Source organism: Erinaceus europaeus, chromosome 5 (assembly GCF_950295315.1).
Source record: "Erinaceus europaeus chromosome 5, mEriEur2.1, whole genome shotgun sequence".
NCBI lineage: Eukaryota > Metazoa > Chordata > Mammalia > Eulipotyphla > Erinaceidae > Erinaceus > Erinaceus europaeus.
Genome location: NC_080166.1, coordinates 40,752,114 through 40,774,135, shown reverse-complemented (window position 1 = coordinate 40,774,135; position 22,022 = coordinate 40,752,114). Strand labels below are relative to the sequence as shown.

The window sequence follows — 22,022 nt, the reverse complement described above, 5'->3', positions numbered from 1 at the left end:
GAAGAAAAAGCATTCAACAAGGGACAATACCCACTTATGATAAATACTCTCAAGAAACTGGGAGTGGAAGGAAAATTCCTTAACACAATAAAGGCTATATATGATAAGCCCATAGCTATTGTCATAGTCAATGAGGGAAAATTGAAAGCTTTTCCCCTAAAATCAGGAACTAGATAAAGGTCTCCACTCTCACCATTTTTATTCAACACAGTCCTAGATGTCCTCACCATCACAGACAAGAAACAGCTATCAAAGGAATCCAAATTAGAAAGGATGAAGTTAAAACTCTAATTATTCGCAGATGATATGTTGGTATAACTAGAAGACCCTGGAAACTCTGTCAAAAAACTACTGGGAATCATCAATAAATTCAGTAAAGCAGCAAGCTACAAAATCAGTACCCATAAATCTGTGGCATTTCTTTTTTATATTTATTTATTTTCCCTTTTGTTGCCCTTGTTTTTCATTGTTGTTATAGTTATTATTGTTATTGATGTCATCATTGTTGTACAGGACAGAGAGAGATGTAGATAGGAGGGGAAGACAGAGAGGGGAGAGAAAGACACCTGCAGACCTGCTTCACCACCTGTGAAGTGAATACCTTAAAGGTGGGGAGCTGGGTGCTCAAACTGGGATCCTTACACTGGTCCTTCCCCTTCCTGCCACGTGTGCTTAACCTGCTGCACTACTGCCCAACTCCCTATCTGTGGTATTTCTTTATGCAAAAGATGGGTCAGAAAAAAATGAAAATGGGGGTTGGGTGATAGCGCAGCATGTTAAATGCACATGGCATGAAGTGCAAGGATCCTGGTTCGAACCCCTGGCTCCTTATCTGCAGGGGGGTTGCTTCACAAGCAGTGAAGCAAGTCTGCAGGTGTCTATCTTTCTCTCCCCCTCTGTCTTTCCCTCTCTCCATTTCTCTCTGTCCTATCCAACAACAACATTGATGGCAGAAATAATAATAACCCCAACAATAAAACAACAAGGGCAACAAAAGGGAAAAAAATAGCCTCCAGGAGCAGTGGATTCGTAGTGCAGGCACCAACTCCCAGCAATAACCGTGGAGGTGCTAGTTTCCTTGGTTGAATGGGCCAATCCGGCTCCCACTTCACTGTCTGGCCCATTGGCCACTGGAGACAGATGGAGAGCAGGAAATCTCAGGCCAGCAGCAGCATGGGTGAGCTTGCTGAGTGGTGTTCGAGTGCACTGTGGCAGTGAACAGTACAACAAACCACTTCAGGGCACTGTGGCAGTGGATGAAACACTTTATTGTTTCAATTACAAGTTTATAAAGGGGTAGCTGTGTAGGGGTAGTAGCCAAGCTGGCCAATGAGACTAATATCTTCTTATAAGGAAAAAGAGAACAAGGCAATGAGAAGGTATGAATAGTGATGCTGGAATGGGGAAACAGAAACTTAAAGAAAGTGAAACTCACCAGAGGGAGGGGGGTGAAGTGATGTGGCAAGACTGATAGGCTGGTTGGAATTCCCCATGTACTTTGGCCCATCTTGTTCAACCACAATGGCTGGCATGCCAGTGGGAGACTGACAGCTGCTGGGAGGTCAACCATCCATGCTCAAACACACATTAGACACACAACTCCCCCTTTTTCTTTTGTTAAAGAAGGTCAGCCATGACTTCCAAGTCAGCCATGGGGATAGGAGAGTAGGGTTGAACCAAGACTCTCTGTATCGTTACTTGTACCATGTCCTGGAGGTGATTCTTTAAGAACTGCAGGATGCAGTGCACCAATGCAAAGATATAGGTCAGAAGGGGAATAATCCAAGATAACACGGGGGAGGACATCCAAGAGTCCAGGGATGAGAGACCAAGCCATTTTTTTAAAATCATGACTGAGTTCATGGAGGGTCACCTTCACAAGGGAGGTGAACTGTCACTGTAAAGACTCTAGGCTCTTGGCTGTGAAGTCTAGGGACTGCTGAAGTTGTTCTTCCAGGAGTCTAGCGGTGTGAATGGAGTGGCTGAGGGCACAGCTAGCAAGTCCAATAGAGGTGGTCAGCCCAATGCTGAAGACCAGAGGAAGGAACACAGCTCATTTTGTTCTGGTGAGGGAGGCCAGCCACTCCCTGTTTGTATAAGGTGAGCTGTGAAATAAGGGAGACTAGGAGACAGAAGCCGGGTGATGAGGATTTGACATGGAAGGACAAGGTGAAGTTACACCAGAACATAGAGATGAGGGAGCATACACATTAGAGAATAGGGAGAGGTTCTTTGAACAATGGGGGATGTTGGAAGAGGAGGAGGAGGAGGTCAATAGAGACACAAGGGTGAAGCCAAGGAGAGAGAGTTTAAAGTGAAAGGGGGCAGTTCAGCAGAGGAGGAGGAGTTAGGTAAATGGCAAGGTCCAATGGAGTATTGTTCAGTGGCATGGTGGTGAGGAGAGGTCTGTTGAGGGAAGAGCATAGGAAGCAGCTGGAAGTATTGGGAAGGATGGAGGGAAGGTTCAAGAGAGAGATGGCATAGAGCAGATATGCAGGCCAAGATGAAAGGTCAAGTCCAGGTGGTGAGGTGAGAGCATGAGAGAGGGTTTGTCTTGTTGGGTTATCTTAATCTGGGTTTGGACAGCTCTGGGGATGGGGACCAGCTGTCAGGAGATAAAAATACTAGCTATGGGGGAGGAGGAAGACATGCTATTGTATAGTTTCCTGATGACTCCGGTGGCCCATCTGTTGTCCCATGGGTCATGGATGGTGAACTTGAGGAATCCTAGGCCAGAGAAATACTGTTTCCCTGGGTAAGTGTGAACTATAATATTGGTTGTAAACGTTGGAGACCCCATGAATATTACATGACCAGTAGCAGCATAGTAGTCGACCCATTTGAGGCAGCTCCCAGAGTTGTCAAAGATGAACCAGACATAGGGACATCCTTGGGTAAGGTAGGAGCAAGGTGTCACAGAGGGAGGGGCGACTGGGAAGATGACGGCTGACTGGAACCCTTAGATGGAGCAATTCCCAGTTCCTATGATCTTGTTAACCCCATTGTAGGTCTCCTGCACCTGAAACTGCCAGAGAGTGGCAGGTGTAGCAGAGGTGGGAAGGGCGGATAGCAGGATGAGATAGGTGGAGAGAGCTAGGGGTGAAAGGGGGACAATAGGGGGGTTTTGTCCCTGGGCTCTGAGGACTAGGCCCTTCAGGTTATGCTATGTCACATTATGAGTCCTGGGGGGTTGCTGTCCTGTGACGGGTCTTCTGGAGTCTCCTGCTGTTCGTTAAGGAGAATCGTGACATTCTGCAGGCAATGCTGGACATGGAGGGCAGGGACCCATATTTGTTTTGGAGAGTCCTGTGGAAAAACACATGCAAATCCCCTTCCCATTGTTAGCAGGGGGTCTGGTGCCTTCCAAAGGCCGTCTAAAGGGTCCTTCTACCTGACTTGTATAGCAGGGAGGGAGTGGGAAGCTTGCAAGTGGTTAAGTATAAGGGGTTTTTCAAAAATTGTGTAAACATTAAAGAGATTAAGTGTGGTGAGAGCCACGACCAGCTGCACATTCTGGGGGTGTATTCCCCCTTTTTCTTTTATGTATTGAATTTTAGAGTTTGGTAGGCTCTCTCAATAATACCTTGGCCTTGTGGATTGTAAGGAATACATGTGGTGTAAGTGATACCCCAAAGTGAGCAAAAAGGTTTGAATTGTTGTCTAGTGAATGCAGGACCATTATCAGTTTTGACCTCTAAGGGGAGGCCCATAATGGCAAAACAAAATAACATATGGAACACAAGTTTTTTGGCATTTTCACCAGTTTGGTCTGTAGCTCAAATGAGTTTAGAGTATGTTACAAAGACATACTTTTGCCTGCCGAACTGTGGGATGTGGGTAATGTTGACCTGCCACAGAGCATTGGCCTTAAGGTCATGGGGGTTGACTGATAAGGGAGGCACAGGAGGAGCAGGTATTAATAATGTGTTTAATCTGGGATACAGGAATGTCTGGGAAACATGCTTGCACGCCTTTAAGGCTGGTATGGATTAGCTCATGGAAATGTTTGGCAGCTCCAGTGGATATTGCCATTGCCCTGATAGAGGCAGCCTTATCGGTGAAAGCGTTCCCCTCTGAAAGGGGACCAGAGAGGGGGCTAGAGAGTGGATATGCTGAATATCAATTGGTGATTTTTGGGAGTCCATAGTGAAAGCTACTTGTATTGAGGGGGGCGAGAAGGTTGTCGCCTAGTTTGACAAAGGATCAGAAGAGCCAGGGGAGAAGGTTAGTGACATATAGGCTATCAGAGAAAAGACTGAAAGGGTCTCTGAAGTGTTGAAGAATGAGATATATGGCATATAGTTCTTTAAATTGAGGGGAACTGTCGGGAAGTTCGTCAAAGAGAATCTGGGGGGGGATGATCAGTCATAATAAATGACCACAGCTGCTCCCCGAGCACCACCATGTTAGGAATAGGGGAGTTCTGGAAGAGTTTGGGGGTGACCCAGGGCAGCTGGGGGAGGGCCAAAGTCCATCTATCTTGAGGGTAATGGTTGTCTAATCCCTCCAGGCTGATGGCAATGTGGGTGTGGTTTCACATAAACCAATGCATGTCGAAGAGGGAGAAGGGGATGGTGATGACATCAGGCTGTTTTGCCAATACTTGGATTGCTCACTCTCTGCCCAAGTGAATCATAGTTGCAAGAGCTTCTAGCTGTTAGAAGGTGGGGAGTGCCACCTATGGGGGTATGCAACCACTCTAAGGATCTGTGCCTTTGGTATAACACCCCAATCATGGTGGGGGATGTATTAAAGACTAGCAGCTGGAGAGGCAGGGAGAGATAATATCTGGCCAGCTCCATAATTTGTAGAGCTTGATTAACCTGTCTGAGGGATTCAGAGGCACTGGGTGTCAGATGCCTGCAGGAGGCAGGACTCTTACCTTTTTTGAGTAGATCAAAGAGGTGTTTTCTGGAGTTCATCTATTTTGTTACCCTGTTCTGATACTGTTTTACCTTGTTCAGCTAGTTTAGTTTTTAGTTCAGGTTTTCTGCTCTCTAATAACCTTGAAATTATGAGTGCTTTCTTCGAGGGTCTCATTTGCTGTTTCTGCATTTCTGATGACATTTTTTTCAAACTCTCTACTCATTCCTGTGATTACATCATTAAGGTCCCCTTCCCCCCCATCTCTAGTTGATTGTGGTTTAGTCCTGCTAGTTTGGCAGGCCTGCTTGTCCCCGCCCCAGGAAGGAACCCCGACAGAGTTCCAGAGTGACAGAGTTCGAGAGTTCTTGGTGCCACCGCGGGGGAAGGAGGCAGGAGAGTTCTGTTTGGTGATTAGTTTGGGTTAGTTTATGAATCGTTGTTCCTGAATAAAGAAATACAGCTTCCCTGCCTAGCTGTGTGTCTCTGGTTGTCTCTATTACCCGCCCATGAAGCTAGCCTGGCCAGCTGGAGCCTCCAAAAATAAACAACAAATGGTGCCCACGTGGACCTGACCTGCGCATCTCTCAGATAAGTGAAGACAATTTGGCTACCTATGTACTATGGCCTTCTATTCTGCTTGTGAAGAGATCTCCAAAGACCTCTGCTCTTTCTTCATGAGACTGTTTTGCTGTTTCTGGAACATTTATCTCCGGACCACTCTGTGGTTTCCACTTGCTCGGGAGCACTCAGAGCAGCCAGCGGTGCCGGGAGGAGCCAGTGGGCCGGGGGCGAGGCGCGGAGCTGCCGTTTCCACCTGGTGGAGCAGCCAGCCAGCCAGCCAGCCAGCCAGCCGGGCTGGGACAACCCCGCGCACCATGCCCGCAGCCCCGGAGCCCGCAGGAGGCCAACGCCAGCACACAGGAGCCCGGTGCCAACATGCAGGAGCCCGATGCCAACACACAGGAGCCCGAGGCCAGCCCACAGGAGCCGGCTCTCCACCGTGTGGTGCAGGGCACTGGGAGCAGGCTCCCTCTACGCTGCTCGGCCACTGCGAGCAGGGCAGCAGACATGGCAGGGCCATGGGGCAGGGCCGTGGTGGCCTATCCTGGCCACCACCCCTGGGCACCTCGGCCCGCGCCTTCTGCACGGCTGGCCCGCCCGCCCTCGTGCTATGAAGTCTGGACAGATCCAGGCCCCCCCGGAGACCTCAGGCCCCCTGCTGAAACTGGGCCCCCTGGCTGAGATCTCCAGCTCCGGTCTGAAAGCAGACAAGCTGGAGTACGCAGAGATTTGTGCAGAGATCACAACCTGCAATTCCTAGAAGTGGAGCTGCGTGGGAGGCCACCTCTGGATGGTGACCCCCCCCAACAACTAAGACAGTACAGATCTAAAATCGTGTTTAAAATGACATGTCTTCGTAACAAAAGTTTCTCTCATTGTGTATTAATGACCATGTTTATGTGTATGTTTATGTTTGGTAAACAATAACTTTAAGTTAAAAATGTAACTTTAAGGCTAAATTCTTACTAGGCAAAGTTAAATGAAAAAGGTTTTCAATGTAATTCTCATAAAGATAAAATTAACTTACATTTAAAGTCTGAGGTAAAAATTAGTTAACAATCAATATATTTTAACTAAATTGGTCTAAACAAAACCTGCACACACCTAAGGTGTGTCTCCATCTTAAATGGGTGTAACAAAAGGTTAAATAGACTTGTTGATACGTAAAACTCTCGATTACCTTCTCTATTAGAAATGGTAGATTACACAATGGCTATGGGATGCATTGGATCGACCTTCTCGTGGTGCATCCTGTGAGTACCCATTTATTGGGGAAACTGACGATCCTTCCTAGCTGACTGAATCCACATAGATCCCAGTCACTTTCAAAGCCAGCAACAAGCAGACATCAGGCTCAACCTGATGCTGTTGACTGGCTACGGAAGAAGGGCAAATGCTAGAAGAAGAACAATGGCTATGCTAATTATTCTCATTCCTGAGATTTTCTTTCCTGTGCACACCTAGGGTGTGTCTCCATCTTAAATGGGTGTAACAAAAGGTTAAAAAGACGTTGTTGATATGTAAAAACGTTAGATTGCACTATGATTATGCTAACGACAAGTTTTGTTTCATAGTAAGTAAATTGCAGCCAGCTGCCTTTGGGACTCTAGGCCAAAAATAAACAACACCTTAACTGGTGTTTGGATGTTGACCTCATTATTTTGTACTTCAACCTTTGAGGGTATTTTAGCAGGACTCTTGTTTTGGTTCATATCTCCAAGTTGGTTTAACCATTTTATATAGTATGTTATGAGGTCCATCTCTCAGTACTTTTCAAATTACTGATCACTGTTGCCTGGGATGACTTGTGTCATCCCAGTAAGGTAATTTAACAGTAAGGTAATTTAAGGGTTCACATTTGTGGAAATTGACAGTTGTTTCAGTATTATTTTAATCCTTGAGTTGGAGCTCAGTGGTTTAAAAGCCTCTTTTTTTCCCCTTCCCTGTAAGCTATGGGAGCCTGAGGTCTTTTAAAGTATAAGTAGGCTTCTTAGCTTAATCACTGACTCCTGACCAAGCAGTAAAGCAGGGTGGGGCAGAGATAATCCAGTGGTTATGCAAAGAGATTTTCACAGTCATTGAGGTATAGATCTCCTGAGTTTCTTTGTTAGTTCTGTGCTCCCTGGTGTCAGCACAGGTCCTCCCCGCTGCTGCTCCAGATTCTGAGGGCAGTAGCATTGGAGATTCACAGTTGCATTTGGTGAGTCTCAGGGGAGTCCTCTCCTCCCTTCAGCCATCTTTTGTTGATGAAACAGACTGGAGATGGTGTCTCAAGTAGCAGCACAATTTGTAATAGTCAAAACCTGGAAGCAACCCAGGCATCCAACAACAGAGCAAGTTGTGATATATATACACAATAAAATCCTACTCAGCTATTAAAATGGTGACTTCACTGTTTTCAGCCGATCTTGGATGGACCTTGAAAAATTCATGTTAAGTGAAATAAGTCACAAACAGAAGGATGAATATGAGATGATCTCACTCTCAGGCAGAAGTTGAAAAACAAGATCAGAAGAGAAAACACAAGTAGAACCTGAACTGGAATTGGCATATTGCACCAAAGTAAAAGACTCTGGGGTTGGGGGGGGGGGGATACAGGTCCAAAAAGGATGACAGAAGACCTAGTGGGGGTTGTATTGTTATATAGAAAACTGAAAAATGTTATGCATGTACAAACTATTGTATTTACTGTTGAATGTAAAACATTAATTACCCAATAAAGAAATTTAAAAAATGGATAAAGGCAAGAGACTGACCCACTTAATAATGGCCCATTTGGTCAGTATCACACCACTGCATCATCTGGTACCCAAGTTATGGAATCCTTGGATTCCCATATACATATGATGACCCATACACATATGATGACCTCTAAAGGGTCCCTCTCTCCACTACCACTGGTCACTTCCATACAGAACGGCATCTTGTGGGCCCTCCTTGTCCTCACCACAAAGCAATGATGGTAGGGATAGTCCCAGTCTCTAATAGGAGGCTGGGGTATCCTGCCCTGCCACTGAAAAATGACTGGTCCTGAAATGAGTGTAGCCCGCAATGTTCCTCAGATGTGACCATGAGCTATAAGCTCAGACCAATAGGGAATCAGAGGTTACACAGACTGTGGTGCTAAATATAAATATATATGGGCCCAGGAGCAGGAGGAATGAGGTAAATAGTTATTTTTAGCCACAGAATAATCTCATTTACTCTATTCCTATTTTTGGTTCCTGTTCATTAACCATTTTGTCTCAGGTTATGTCACCTTCCAGACATGAAGCTACAGATGCTACTATGACTCCACCTTGACTTCTCTGGGCAGACAACTTCATCATTGTGTCTGGACCTTCGCATCTCTAGAGTTCTGGTCCACTAGGGAGAGATAGAAACAGGCTGAGGGTATGGATCGACCTGTCAATGCACATGCTCAGCGAAGAAGCAATTACAGAAGTCAGAGCTCCTACCTTTTGCTCCTCCAAAACAACCTTGATCCATACTTCCCAGAGAGACAGGAGACAGAAAAGGAAAAAGAGGGGGACATGTGGAGGTATTTATGTTATTATGAGTGACCTGGAAGGGAAGAGGAGATAGAACCAGAAAAATAAAAGGGCAACTATGTATAAATGTGGACAGATAGCTGTAGAGACGATGGTTGAAGCATGTCTACAACCTTAGGGGAACTTGGTAGATTGCAGTGGAGAGAGTGAGGAATTAGAGCTCTGGTGGTGGGAATGGTGTGGATTCAAACCCCTGTTGACATGTAATTATGTAATATAAAAATAAATAAATAAGAAATGAAAAGGGAAGCAAAGAAAAGAAAAGAAGAGGAAAGGAAAGAAAGTAAATCTTTGGCTAAAAGCAGGTGAAGTGGCCTGTGGCTGCCATTTCAATAGTGTTCACTATGTGGCAGCAGCAGCCTGCTTACACCCTGGCATGGACTGCATTCAACATAGCATTCTTTCTTTCCTCCTAGCCAGAAAACTGTAATTATGTGAATTCTGAGTTGGAAGGATGATTATTTAGAGCAAGTCCTTTAAAATATTGTTAATATAGCATTTTGTAATCATAGCACTACTGATGCATTTATCATGGATTGTTCTCTCTTCTTGTTTCTTTTTCTTTCCCAAGTAAACACACTCCCCCATCTGTGTGGGCAACTGTGTATATATACAAGTAATCATTTTATTTCAAACCCATAATAGAAAGAGCCAAAAAATCATCAAATATTAAACAAATACAACACAGGAAACACAGTCCCTCAGAAACGCTGTAAATTACTATTTAGATAACAGAAGCACTATCAGTTTCTTTGTGATTGTGTCTTTATTTGCAACAACATGCTTTTTCAGTGCACATAATGCTGAGGGAATGCACTGAGGTTTTTGTGATGACTGTGGAGCTGTCCTATTGTTCACATGATTCACTTTCTTACCTGCTGATGCTCAGAGATATTTAAAATGCAGAATATTTGCAGCATATCTTAGAAATGCCCCCTTACGTTTGTAATGGTTTGTGGTTTAGTCAGAGAAATAACTGTGGATCTGGCATTATGGAATTTATCAATTTTTCTATATTGGGATATAAGGGATTAACCCACAATCTTATTCATGTGAGGCATATGCTCTACCATTTAACTCTGTAGCCATCCTATTATGAAGATTTTATTTAAGAAGATTCCTGGATTTTGAACTTCTATGTCTTATTATCCCACATAGTAAGTTATGATCCGTGACATCTCATATCTCAGTCTTTTGGATATGTTGAGAAGTTTCCTGGTTGCAGACTTCCTAATACTTGTTATTCGAAATCCTACTTATTTTTACATGTCTGCTTGTTGTTTTTACCCGGTACATTTCTTTGTCCAAAATACCATGTGGCCTGTTTACTAAAGGACTCCAGGGTGTCCTTTGTTACAACTCCCACACTCTAGGGCAGAGGTCTGGAATGGGACAAAGTTAAATGATAACCAGCCCACAGGCTGAGGCTGATAGTCACATGCACTTACTTATCCATGAACTCTGATTATCAGTATTCTTCCTGAAAGTCTGGGGATTATATATAGGATGATTGGAAGATAAACCCAATATCTCTTAAGGCAACAGAAAAGTGTACCTGATGTAATGACAATGGCTATTGTAGTTAACTGTTAAACATCCTTACCTGCACTTCAATATTCCCCCCATGAGAAATATGTTCTGATTTTTCCATATGATGTATGCTCATATGATTGTTAACATATGTCTTGACCTTTACTTCACGATGTATGCTCACCTGAAAAATACTTTTGATCTTTGTCAATTCTCCATTGATGTAATCAGTAAAAACCATAGTGGAATTCTGGTAGTGGCATTCCATATAGTCTAATTGTGACACAACTGATTTCCCTCCAGACACTCTTTCACTTGTCAATAAGTGATTAAGTATTCTTTCAGTCCTGGGATGCATCAGATCCCAAGATCCCAGGATGACCCTGAATCCACCATTTGGAGAAGAGTTGTTTTTATTAAGCTTAGTTGTCAACTTCTTGCTTTTTAAGTTGAGTTTGATTTACTCTCTACAGTGCTTAGTGTGTAACAAAGCACAGGATAAATGTCACATACCTTCTCAGAGGGCTATATGTGGGTGCTCCTTGAGTAATATAAAGCACTGCTGTTAAGCTTTTTACAAATAGAGCTGGAATAGAATACCACATTCACATGAATCTTAATATGCAACAATCAGCTTTGAATGAACTTTCCTGCTTGAAATGTACTTTTCTCTTTTTCACCTTTCATACTTTCTAAGGCCATTTTTTTCTCTCTTCTACCTTAGAATAAGTACTAAACAGAAAGAAGAGGATTAGAAAAAGCAGTAACTAGTTAGTTCAGAATGTTTTATATTTTTATTTTCTTTCTTTTTAAAAATTTCTTTATTGGGAAATTAATGTTTTACATTTGACAGTAAGTACAATAGTTTGTACATGCATAACATCTCCTAGTTTTCCATTTAACAATACAACGCACACTAGGTCCTCTGTCATCCTTTTTGGACCTGCATTCTCTCCTGTCTTTCATTTTGGTGCAATACACCAATTCCAGTTCAGGTTCTACTTGTGTTTTCTCTTCTGATCTTGTCTTTCAACTTCTGCCTGAGAGTGAGATCATCCCATATTCATCCTTCCATTTCTGACTTACTATATTTTTATTTTCAAATTCTGTTTTATTATTTATTTATTTTTCTTATATTTGGTAAGAAAGAGAGAAATTGATGGGAGAGGAGGAGATAGAGAAGGGGAGATAAAGAGATATACTTGAACACTGCTTGTACCCTTTTGCAGGTGGGGGTGTTTGCACATGGTAATGTGTGTACTCAACTAAGTGCAACATCACCTGGCCCTAATACTTTGCAATTTTCCTAGTGTTATCATCCACCTGTCATCTAGCCTAGAGAAAATGGGGACTTTTAAACATGGATCAAGTGATTTCTGAATGACAAGTTGGTTTTAGAAGCATTCATGACCTCAACAGGGCACCAAACTGAGTCTTAAATATAAGGGAACTGGTTACCTGGAGAGGGTGTATTTCTCAATTTTCTCATGAAATATCTGTGCTTCACATGAAGTTTTATGATTTCCCTAATTACTTCCTAACTACAAGAGGGCCCATACCATTTCATGTAAGTACTTAACTTGTATGCTTCTTTATTCTACATCTTACTCTATCAGGGTCATCTTGCTCAAGTCCCACCTATTAGAACTAAAAATAGAGGACTGGGTTATTGTCCACTGAGTAGAACACACACATTACCATCCCCTCCTGTGGTATGGAAGCTTCATGAGTGGTGGACATGATAGAGTATTACATTGTCTGTTAGGGTATTGATACCCATTAATAGGTAAGATGGCAAAAGAAAGAGACAAAAAGCCAAACAATAGATACAAATAAAGGTTATACTCTTCAATGGGAGAAAAAGATCAGAGGCAAGAGACAAAGTCTTGGCCCTGAGGGCTTTTATGAGTGGATATGGGTGGATGGGTGAGTAGAGAAAGGTAAGAAATAGACGTAGGTGTCTGTACATTGATAACAAGACCTTGGTTCTTTCAGCACATCCTTGAGTGGTTGTCATATTCATCATGTCTGGTGCCCGCAGGATACCTAGGGTGGGAGGTTCATGAGGGAAAGCTTGAAATGCTTACTGAATGTGACCATTTGTTGTTTTTATCTTCCTTTGAAGAGAGATATCCATTTCCCTGACAGGACATATACAATTCAGCTTAACCATTGCCATCATGACTCATCTGCTTTATTAGGAGCTGTACTGCAGATGTGTCTCCTCTGACTCTCCCATACCCTCTTTACTCTTTTTCTCATACTTTATCAAAACAAAAGAAAAAGGAAAACTGGTTGCCAGGAGAGGAGAAGTCATGTAGGCACCAAGTCCCAGCAATAACTGGTGGCAAGAAAACAAAATACCCCTCAAAACAAACAAACAAAAACTAAGAAATGATTGGCATGCTCTGGTACATGTTTTAAAATCTTTCAAGATTCCCATTTAAGATCCTCTTGCTGGCCTACTCATGGACTGGAACCTGGGTGCTCTTCATTTCCCACCCTGCCCCAGACACTCATGGTGATCCAGCCATACTGGACTGCTTGCTGTTTCTCCCATGGTCCAAGTCATTCCTATTTTAAGGTTTTTGTGCGTTGATGTTCTCTCTCCTAAGAGTACTCTCCCCATAATCATCAGATTGGTTTGCATTCTTGCCTCATTCATACCTCTATTCACTTATCATTCCTGACACAACTCTCCCCACTACTGCAACATCTATTTTTCTTACTTTGATTTTTTAACTAGCCCTTGTCTTACCTGCCACGTCATGTACTTATCCAGTTATTGGTTTATTGTCTACTTCTTGTCTATTCATCAGACAATAAAATCTATCAGGGTGGGCTCATTGTCATGTTCAACAATGTATAACCAGAACTACACATAGTACCTGGTTTACAATACTTAAAACAAAATTTTGTCTGAATGACTGAGTTATGCCATTTTACAGATCTGGTCACCGAGGTCTGGTGAGATGCACAAAGACTGGGCCTACTGCATGGCAGAAGCTGTGCACTTGCCCTTTGTGGGCTTCCACTCAGCTGGTCTCTTCTATTTTGAAGTATGGTGTTCTCATCATCTTCATGTGTCCATCTTACACCTAGGTGTTTCCTACCTTTTCTTACTCTTGTGTGGCTTCATGTTTGGGTCATGTCTCCATAAAATAAATGTCTTGATTTCAAGTGTGACAACCTTTCTTTCATATCCAGAGTGGCTAGCACAATACCAGGAACACAACAGGTGGTTAATAAATGCTGATTAGTGCCTTGTAGTTTTTCAACCCTTCCCTTTCTTTTATTGCCACCAGGGTTATTGCTGGAGTTTTCCCAATGAATTCATGACTCCCTGTGGCCATTTTTCTTTCTGACAGACAGAGGGGGGAGGCTAGGTGGTGGCACATCAGTTAAGCACACATAATAATATGTGCAAGGACCCGCACAAGGATCTGGGTTCAAGCCCTGGCTCCCCACCTGCACTGGGGACTTCACAAGTGGCAGGCCTGCAGGTGTCTATCTTTTTCTCTACCTCTTTATCTCCATATCCCCAATTTCTCTCTGTCCTACCCAATAAAATGGAAAAAAGTGTCTGCCAGGAGCAGTGGATTTGTAGTGCTAGTACTGAGCCCCAGCAATAATACTGGAGGAAAAAAAAAGACATAAAAGTTGAGAAGGGCTGGGAGAGAGAGAGAGAGTGAGTGGCAGCAATGTTTCACCACTTGTGAAGCTTCTCTCCTGCAAATCCTACAAATGAGGTCTGAAGGCATGGTAATGCATGTACTCTAATGTTGGGATCTCTGGCAGCGTGATCTCCAGGGGAAAGGTAACGGACCGGTTCTTTCTCGCTCATGACAGGGGACAACACGAAGTTAAAGACACCAAGGAGAACTGCAGCGTGCTCAGACCTCAGATCTCAAGTCTCAGGTCTCGTTTATTAGCTGGTGGGCAAGGTTTAAGTAGAAAACTAAACAAAGAACATTATTCAAATTTGTCAGAAATTACAGGTTTCTTAAATGTTGGCTTGCCCCTATGGTAAAGGGCTAATATGACAAGAATTGATGCAGGTACATAAAAGTCAAGATAATTAGTCTCCTGATGCAGGCATTTAACTACCCAAAGGCATTTGAGGGGAGGAGAGGGGTTGAACCAGTTAAGGCAAGATAGAGAGAAGATAAGCAAGGTTTGATGCAAATTGAGGATATCAAAGGGCTCTGCTAGGAGTGTGTGATAAGGTGTGTTCTCCTCTGTGAACTTCAAGTAAGTGAATCTTAAAGTAGGTGGCCATGTGGCCTCAAGTTAATGGAGGGGAAGTATTGGGGTTTCTGTGGGCTTGAGAGACTAACAAGGCAAGCTTAGTCTGGGAGACTTTTTTCCTCTTGGTTCACCTCTATGATGAGAGAGACTTACAAGCGGGGTGTCTATCCAGACCTCCATCCAAGGATGGGAGTGCTCCCCTATGCTCTACCAAGCTATCACTCTACTGTGTGTGCTAACTCATGGCCCCTATATTTCCTCTATTTTTCTTTTTTTAAATGTCCTCTATTTTTCAAAAGACATTATTAAGAGCATAAAGAGGCAAGATATAGGAAGTATTTACAAACATTTATCTACAAAAACAATGTTATCTGGAAAAAAATTATGAATCTATATATTGGAACTGGTGAGTGGCTTTTGGAACTAGAAATATTTGTGATTCTTTAAAAACAAACAACGATTCTCTTTCTCCTTGGGTTCATCCAGATCTCATAATTCTATAAAATAAAAGAATAAAGCAAACAAAATAACTCACTTGGATAGTATTTTGCTTTGCCATGCATATGACCTAGGTTTGAGCCATGGTCCCCATTGCATTGATGGAAGCTTCTGCATTATGGTTTCTTTTATGCTTTCTGCCTCTCTGTCTTGATCTAAAATAATTAAATAAAATAAGGCTGTCTATCCTGACTTTTTAGCATAAAAAAGAAAAGGAATATTTGTTCTAGCAGACTCTGGAAAGGCAGTGGTCTCCAAAGACCACAGAGCTATTCCCAGCACTGGGTTTTAGAAATGGCTGCATAGTTTTATTACCAGTTAATAGCATTTGTATTTGAGCTTTTGCAAATAACCATGAGAAATCAGTCATCAGGCTTGGGTGGTAGAAGAAAATTGCTGACAGGTCCTAGTAAACTGGCTGGGTATGAGGATAAGGGCTTGGCAACTGCAAATTACTGAGTGTGTTATAACTTTGGGCAGGGTTTATACTAGGTACTAGGCGTTCAAGAGGGAGTAAGATTGAGGGGGTTGTCTGATACTAATGTTCTTCCCCAACCAGTACACAAATATTCATAGAATATATCTTCTGTATCTAGGAGAATTATTTCTGTATCTAAGGAGATCAAGAATGTATCTTCTGTATCTAAGGAGAATTATTTCATTTTATTCACCCTGCTGTCAATTCAAGAAATACAGTCAGACTGTAACCTAATCAGGAAGGGATTTGTTCTAGAACAGGAATCACAATTCAGGTCCACTACCAAAAGGAATTTCCAGGGTGTGTTCCATAAGGATTAGGATGGAGGAGTGTCTAAGGAAAAGACAGGTAAATAGGTTGGGGTTATTATTGTTGTGAAACTTCTTTTTATTGCCACCGGGGCTATCATTGAGACTTGGTGTCTGCACAACAGATCACTCTTGGTAGTCATTGTGAGGGGAGGAGGAGACAGAAAGAGAGAGAGAAGGAGACACTGCCCAAGAAGCTTTCCTTGGGGGCTTGAACTAGGGTCCTTGAATATGGTATCATGTGCACTCAACCAGTATGCCACCACCTTCCTCCCCCTCCCCGGTTGTTAAGCTTTTTGGATGGATTTCCAAGTCCATCTGTCTGTTCATAATTAGTGAACAAAAGTCTCTAGGCAGAAGACTGTGGTGGGAAGGGAGGGAGAGTTGTCCCCAATCTGCCTTTCCCACTGGCACTGAGTAGCTGAGCCAGGCTGTTAATTGACAATAACTGTTTAATAATTGTTAATAAGTCTCAGTGTGGCAGTTGAGCCATACTCAAAACAGGTTTGACTTAGCAAATTTGAGGAGTGATTCTGTTTTCAGCTGGGCCTGTGGAAATCCCAAGTCCTAAGTTTGTGAAAGACGTTATTATTGTGGTTAAGTGAGACCAAAAAAATATGTGCTTGAACCTTGCCACTACCATTTACTTCAAGATCTTGGACAAGCTATTTAAGTTTTCTCTAAGTTTGTTTTCTTGTCTGTTAGGTATAGATAAAAATGGTATTGATTGCATGGCTGGCTGTTGAGATTAAGGAAGATTGGATAAAGATCATATCACATTACCTGGCAAGCAGAAAGGGTTCAAATATATATATTTGGGTAGAGAGGAATAAGTCCAACCAGTGGCTTTCCTAGTCTCAAAATTGACTTATTTGTCTCCCTAGAGGAAGGAATCAAAGTTCTTGGAGATTTGGGTTCATGCTTTTAAATATATATGATTCCTTTTTAAATGAAAAAGACAGAGACCAGAGACACAGAAAGAAAGATACACACACAGAGAGAAACTAGAGCATTACTCAGATCTGGCTTCTGATGATACTAGCAATTGAACATGGGATTTCAGAGCCTCAAGCATGAAAGCTGTTTTCATAACTATTATGCTGTCTTCTTAGCTCTGGGTCCACTTCTTGGTCAGCAGCCCTGCAAATTTATTTTTCCTGGCCATTTCAAGTTCTATGCCTACTGGTGTCAAGTTATCTATCTTTTGGTGTAAATATAGAATTATTAATAGTGACAAACTACTATGAAAGTGCCCAGTCTGGGAAACCTCCCCCTACTTTCACTAAAGCCATGAAGATAGAAGTGGCCATGATGATAAGGGCAGCCATCATTTATTTTCCTAGGAGAACAGACACCTAACTAATACTTATTTTGAGATTTTGGTCATCGAGGTGAATTCAGGCTTGAGGTGCAATAAGCTGAACTACAAAAGTGAGCTGCAAAGAGTCTGTCTCTTTGAAGACAAATTGTGTGTGTGCATGAGGAAGGTTTATCCTCTGTGAGAGTGGGTGCACTGGCAGGACTAAGGGCAAACGCTGCTGGTGAGAATGTAAATTAGTCCAGTCTCTGTGGAGAGAAGTCTAGAGAACTCTCAGAAGGCTACAAGTGGGCCTACTCTATGACCCTGCAATTCCTCTCCTGGGGATATATTGTAAGGATCCAAACATACCTATCTAAAAACTGTGTATATATATGTTTATGGCAGCACAATTTGTCATAGCCAAAACTTGGAAACAATCTAGGTGCCCAACAACAGGTGAATGGCTGAGTAAGTTGTGGTATACACACAGCGGAATACTACTCAGCTATTAAAAATGGTGAGTGCACCTTGTTCACCCCATCTTGGATGGAGTTTGAAGGAATAATGTTAATTGATATAACCCAGAAAGAGATGAATATGGAATGATCCAACTCATAGATGGAAATTGAGAAATAAGAACAGAAGGGAAAACATAAAGCAGAACTTGAACTGGATTTGGACTATTGCACCAAAGTAAAAGACTCTGGGCTGAAGGAGGGGGGAGTGTTCAGGTCCTGGAACATTATAGCAGAGGAGAACCTAAGTGGGGGGTTAGAGTGTTATGTGGAAAACTGAGAAATATTACTTATGTACCCACTACCGAATCTTATTGTCAACTGTAAACTATTAATACCGCCAGTAAAGGAAAAAATACATTAAAAAAAAACTAAGTGGGGGGTGGCAGGCTGGGAAGTCGCACACTGGGCTAAGCACACAGTACAAATTGCAAGGACCTGTGCACGAATCCTGGTTGAAACCCCTGGGATTCCCACCTGCAGGGCAGTAGCTTCACAAGAGGTGAAGCAGGTCTGCAGGTGTTTATCTTTCTCTCTATCTCCTCCTCCTTTCTCAATTTCTCTCTGTCTTATTCAATAAAACAAACAAAAAATGGCGACCAGGAGCAGTGGATTCATTGTGCAGGCACTGAGCCTCAGCAATAACTGTGGAGAAAACAAACAAAAAACCCTAAGGGCAAGCACTGGTTTGTTGGAAATAAACATGCTGTCTGTCCTTTCTGTGTATCTCTGCTTAGCTATAAGCTCTTATGGAAACAAAGACTTGGTAGCATAGCAGGGAGGGACTCTTTTGGGGACTGTAAGTGGCTAAGACTGTTACCATCTGCTCTTCATAATTTGAATATTTAACAGGAGGTTGAAAACACAGAAGTTGCTCAATTTGTTTGGCTTTGTATGTTAACTCTCTTTTCAGTCACCAGGTTCCAGATGCCATCAGGATGCCAGCCAGGCTTCCCTGGACTGAAGACCCCACCAATGTGTCCTGGAGCTCAGCTTCCCCAGAGACCCACCCTACTAGGGAAAGAGAGAGGCAGACTGGGAGTATGGACTGACCAGTCAACGCCCATGTTCAGCGGGGAAGCATTTATAGAAGCCAGACCTTCCACCTTCTGCAACCCACAGTGACCCTGGGTCCATGCTCCCAGAGGGATAGAGAATGGGAAAGCTATCAGGGGAGGGGGTGGGATATGGAGATTGGGTGGTGGGAATTGTGTGGAGTTGTACCCCTCCTACCCTATGGTTTTGTTAATTAATCCTTTCTTAAATAAAAAAAAAAAATTAAAAAAAAAAAGAAAGAAAAGAAAACACAGAAGTTGCTATGAAATGGCAAATATTTTCCCCCAAAGTTGTTTTCTGTCAAGAAGGGGCGGGGGAACCCCACAATGGAAGTGTCTGTTTTTCAGTTTTGGAGATCACCAGGAGATGGCACCAGGGCTTGGTTCTTAACAGAGCCTTGACACACTGAAGAGAAGAAAATAAAATGCTTTGTGGAGACTCAGCCTTTGCTTTTTGATGAATCAGCATTTTTCAGGAAACTGAATAATAAATCCTAGCTTTGGCACCCAGGGGGTTAAAGCATTTTTCTTTTTCATCTAAGAATTGAGTTTTCTTGTCACAGTGCTCTACATTTTCACTTAGTGATTCTCGGTCAGAGGTTAACACTGCATCTGATGTTGTCTTAGTATATATGCTAACATGACACAGAGCTGAGCTTAGAGTGGGATTCTGAATGAAAAGTATTAAGATATTTCAGTATGTTGCATAAAAAATGTAGAGATCAGGTTATTTGGGGGCAATAATAGATGTTTTAGATTATGCACAATTTTTCCAGCCAATTTTTCATTGATATGTTGTCAACCCAGAAACAAAAGTAATTGATTTAAGTGATTCCAGCATGTTCTACCAAGCAGTGTTTACACTTCAGTGATTGTTTCCTATCCAAATACATATAAGTACCTGCCACAACATAAAAACTGTCTTGTATCAAAGCACTGTGCTGGACAAATGGCTTTCATCTTGTCATACAATATACTTTTTATGATACTGGTTTCTAGTTTAGAAACCAACTGAAGCTGAGGTTCAATAATTTCCCCAGAGCCATTCAACTAGAGAGCAGTAGGGCAGGAATCATAAACCAGAAAAGTGATTTCATATAAGTATTTGGAACAGAGTATATCAGTGTAACCACTGCGAAACATTTTGAAATAGTGACCATGAGGGCAAAATCTGGGCAACCTTGGAGGCAGTGCCCAGGATTCTGGTAGCTCCAGGTGTTGATAGCACATAAATGTTGAGGTATGGGCAGTCATTTCATATTCAAAAGGTACTCAAAACTGTACCATTTCCTGTGACTTCTCAAGACCTGCACACAGAATTCAAAAATGGAAAGGACTGTGGGAACTTTGCTTCCCCTCCCTTTCTGTTACTTGCAGAGGAGTGCTACTGGTCAGAAAGTTTTCAAGCCCATTTCTACCTGAGGATTTTTGTATTAGCTGTCAGGTGCTTTCCCTTCAGATCCAGACAGAATAGGCTGTTTCTTCCCCAGGACTCAGTGTAGATGTAACCTCTCTGAGTATCCTTTTCTGACCACATAATCTAGTGACACTCCTCTTTATCGCTAGACTGTTTCAATCTTTTTGTAATATGTGTGATGATTTCCAATTATCTTGTCATGTTTGGTGGTTTGTTCATTTTTCCCCCAAATTAGAATAACACTCTTCTTCTAGCGTTTGCCAATAACACTCTATGAGACAAGGACTCTGACAGTCCTGTTTATTACTTTATTCCTACAGCACAAAACATTCTAGACCCCCAAGAGGGACATAGTAAGTATTTGTTGAATAGACATAGCAGGAAGGTGTCAAATCAGTGGGAGTCACAGCCCCACTCAACAGAGAACTCAGGACATAGTTAGAGAACCCAAGCTGACATGAAACAACTGATGACCATCCATGGCCAAGATGGAGGTGTCTTCCAACAGTGACTGTAAAAAGGCTTCTTACCTGCCTGGGTTTTTAATCCTATTTCTGGTACTCACTAGTTGTGTGACTTTGATCAGGTTACTTAATTCCTTTGTGCCTTGGTTTCTTCACCAGTCAATTAAAGATGAAAAATAATGATAAAAATACTTATGCCTTGTGCCTTGGTTTCTTCACCAGTCAATTAAAGATGAAAAATAATGACAAAAATACTTATGCCATGGGAATTGCTGTGATGATTAGCTGACTTAATATATGTGCATGCTTGGTAGACTATGTTCTCTGTCTCTCTCTCTCTCCACCATCTATCTATCTACCTATCGTCTATATAACTGTCATCTATTTTTTCAGTTGACACCCAGTTTATTATTGGGTTTGGTGCTTGCACAATGAATCCACAGCCCAAAACAGACCTTTTGTTTTTCTTTTGTAGTTAGAGATAGAGAGGAGTTGAGAAGGAAGAAGGGAAGGCATATAGAAAGGAAGAGAGAAAGAGAGATACCTGCAGCACTGCTTTACTACTTGTGAAGTTTCTTTGTTGCTGGTGTGCCTGGAGGGCTTGGACTTGAGTCCTTGTGCACAGTAATGTATGCGTTCTACTGGGTGCACCACTACCAGCCCCCCCACAGTGCTCTATAAATATTTGTTAAATATATAAATGTGTAACCAAGCAAAAGCCTGTGACTTTAGAGATAAGGAAAAATTAAAAATGTTAGTGTTTGTGAAAACTTTGCTTCTTTGAAGAAGCTGAAATTGGATTGAAGGGACAGGGCAGATCTGAGGGGGGTTTTGCATTTACTTTGGTCTCCAGTTTCTATACAGATACTTATTTAAGATTATTTGTTGCACATGAAGACAAATGATTAAAAAGTAATATGCCACAACTCTCTGTACCTCTCAAAGTATTCTAGGAATTCAGAATATAGCTAATGAGATGTTAAAAGAACATTAAAATTAGGATTTTTTATTTCCATAATGATACTCGAAAAACCTCCAAATATGTTTTTTTTCTAGCCATGGCCTAGCCTGTCCCAGTTAAGATCTAGGTTCTGAGACTAATCTCAACTGTCTGTAGGATGATTCAGTTTGGAAAAATGCAAACCTCTCACTCTCTCCCCTCAATTAATTTCAACCAATGTCTATTTAGCACTGACTTTGTACAAAGCTGACATTCAAAGTATGTAGAAAG

At 42.3% G+C, this 22,022-nt stretch overlaps 1 pseudogene; it reads left to right on the top strand.

Moving 5' to 3' along the window:
* The first annotated feature begins 2,809 nt into the window (after nucleotides 1–2,809).
* Nucleotides 2,810–22,022, top strand: part of LOC103120785 (large ribosomal subunit protein uL10-like) — a 61,584-nt pseudogene continuing 42,371 nt past the window's right edge.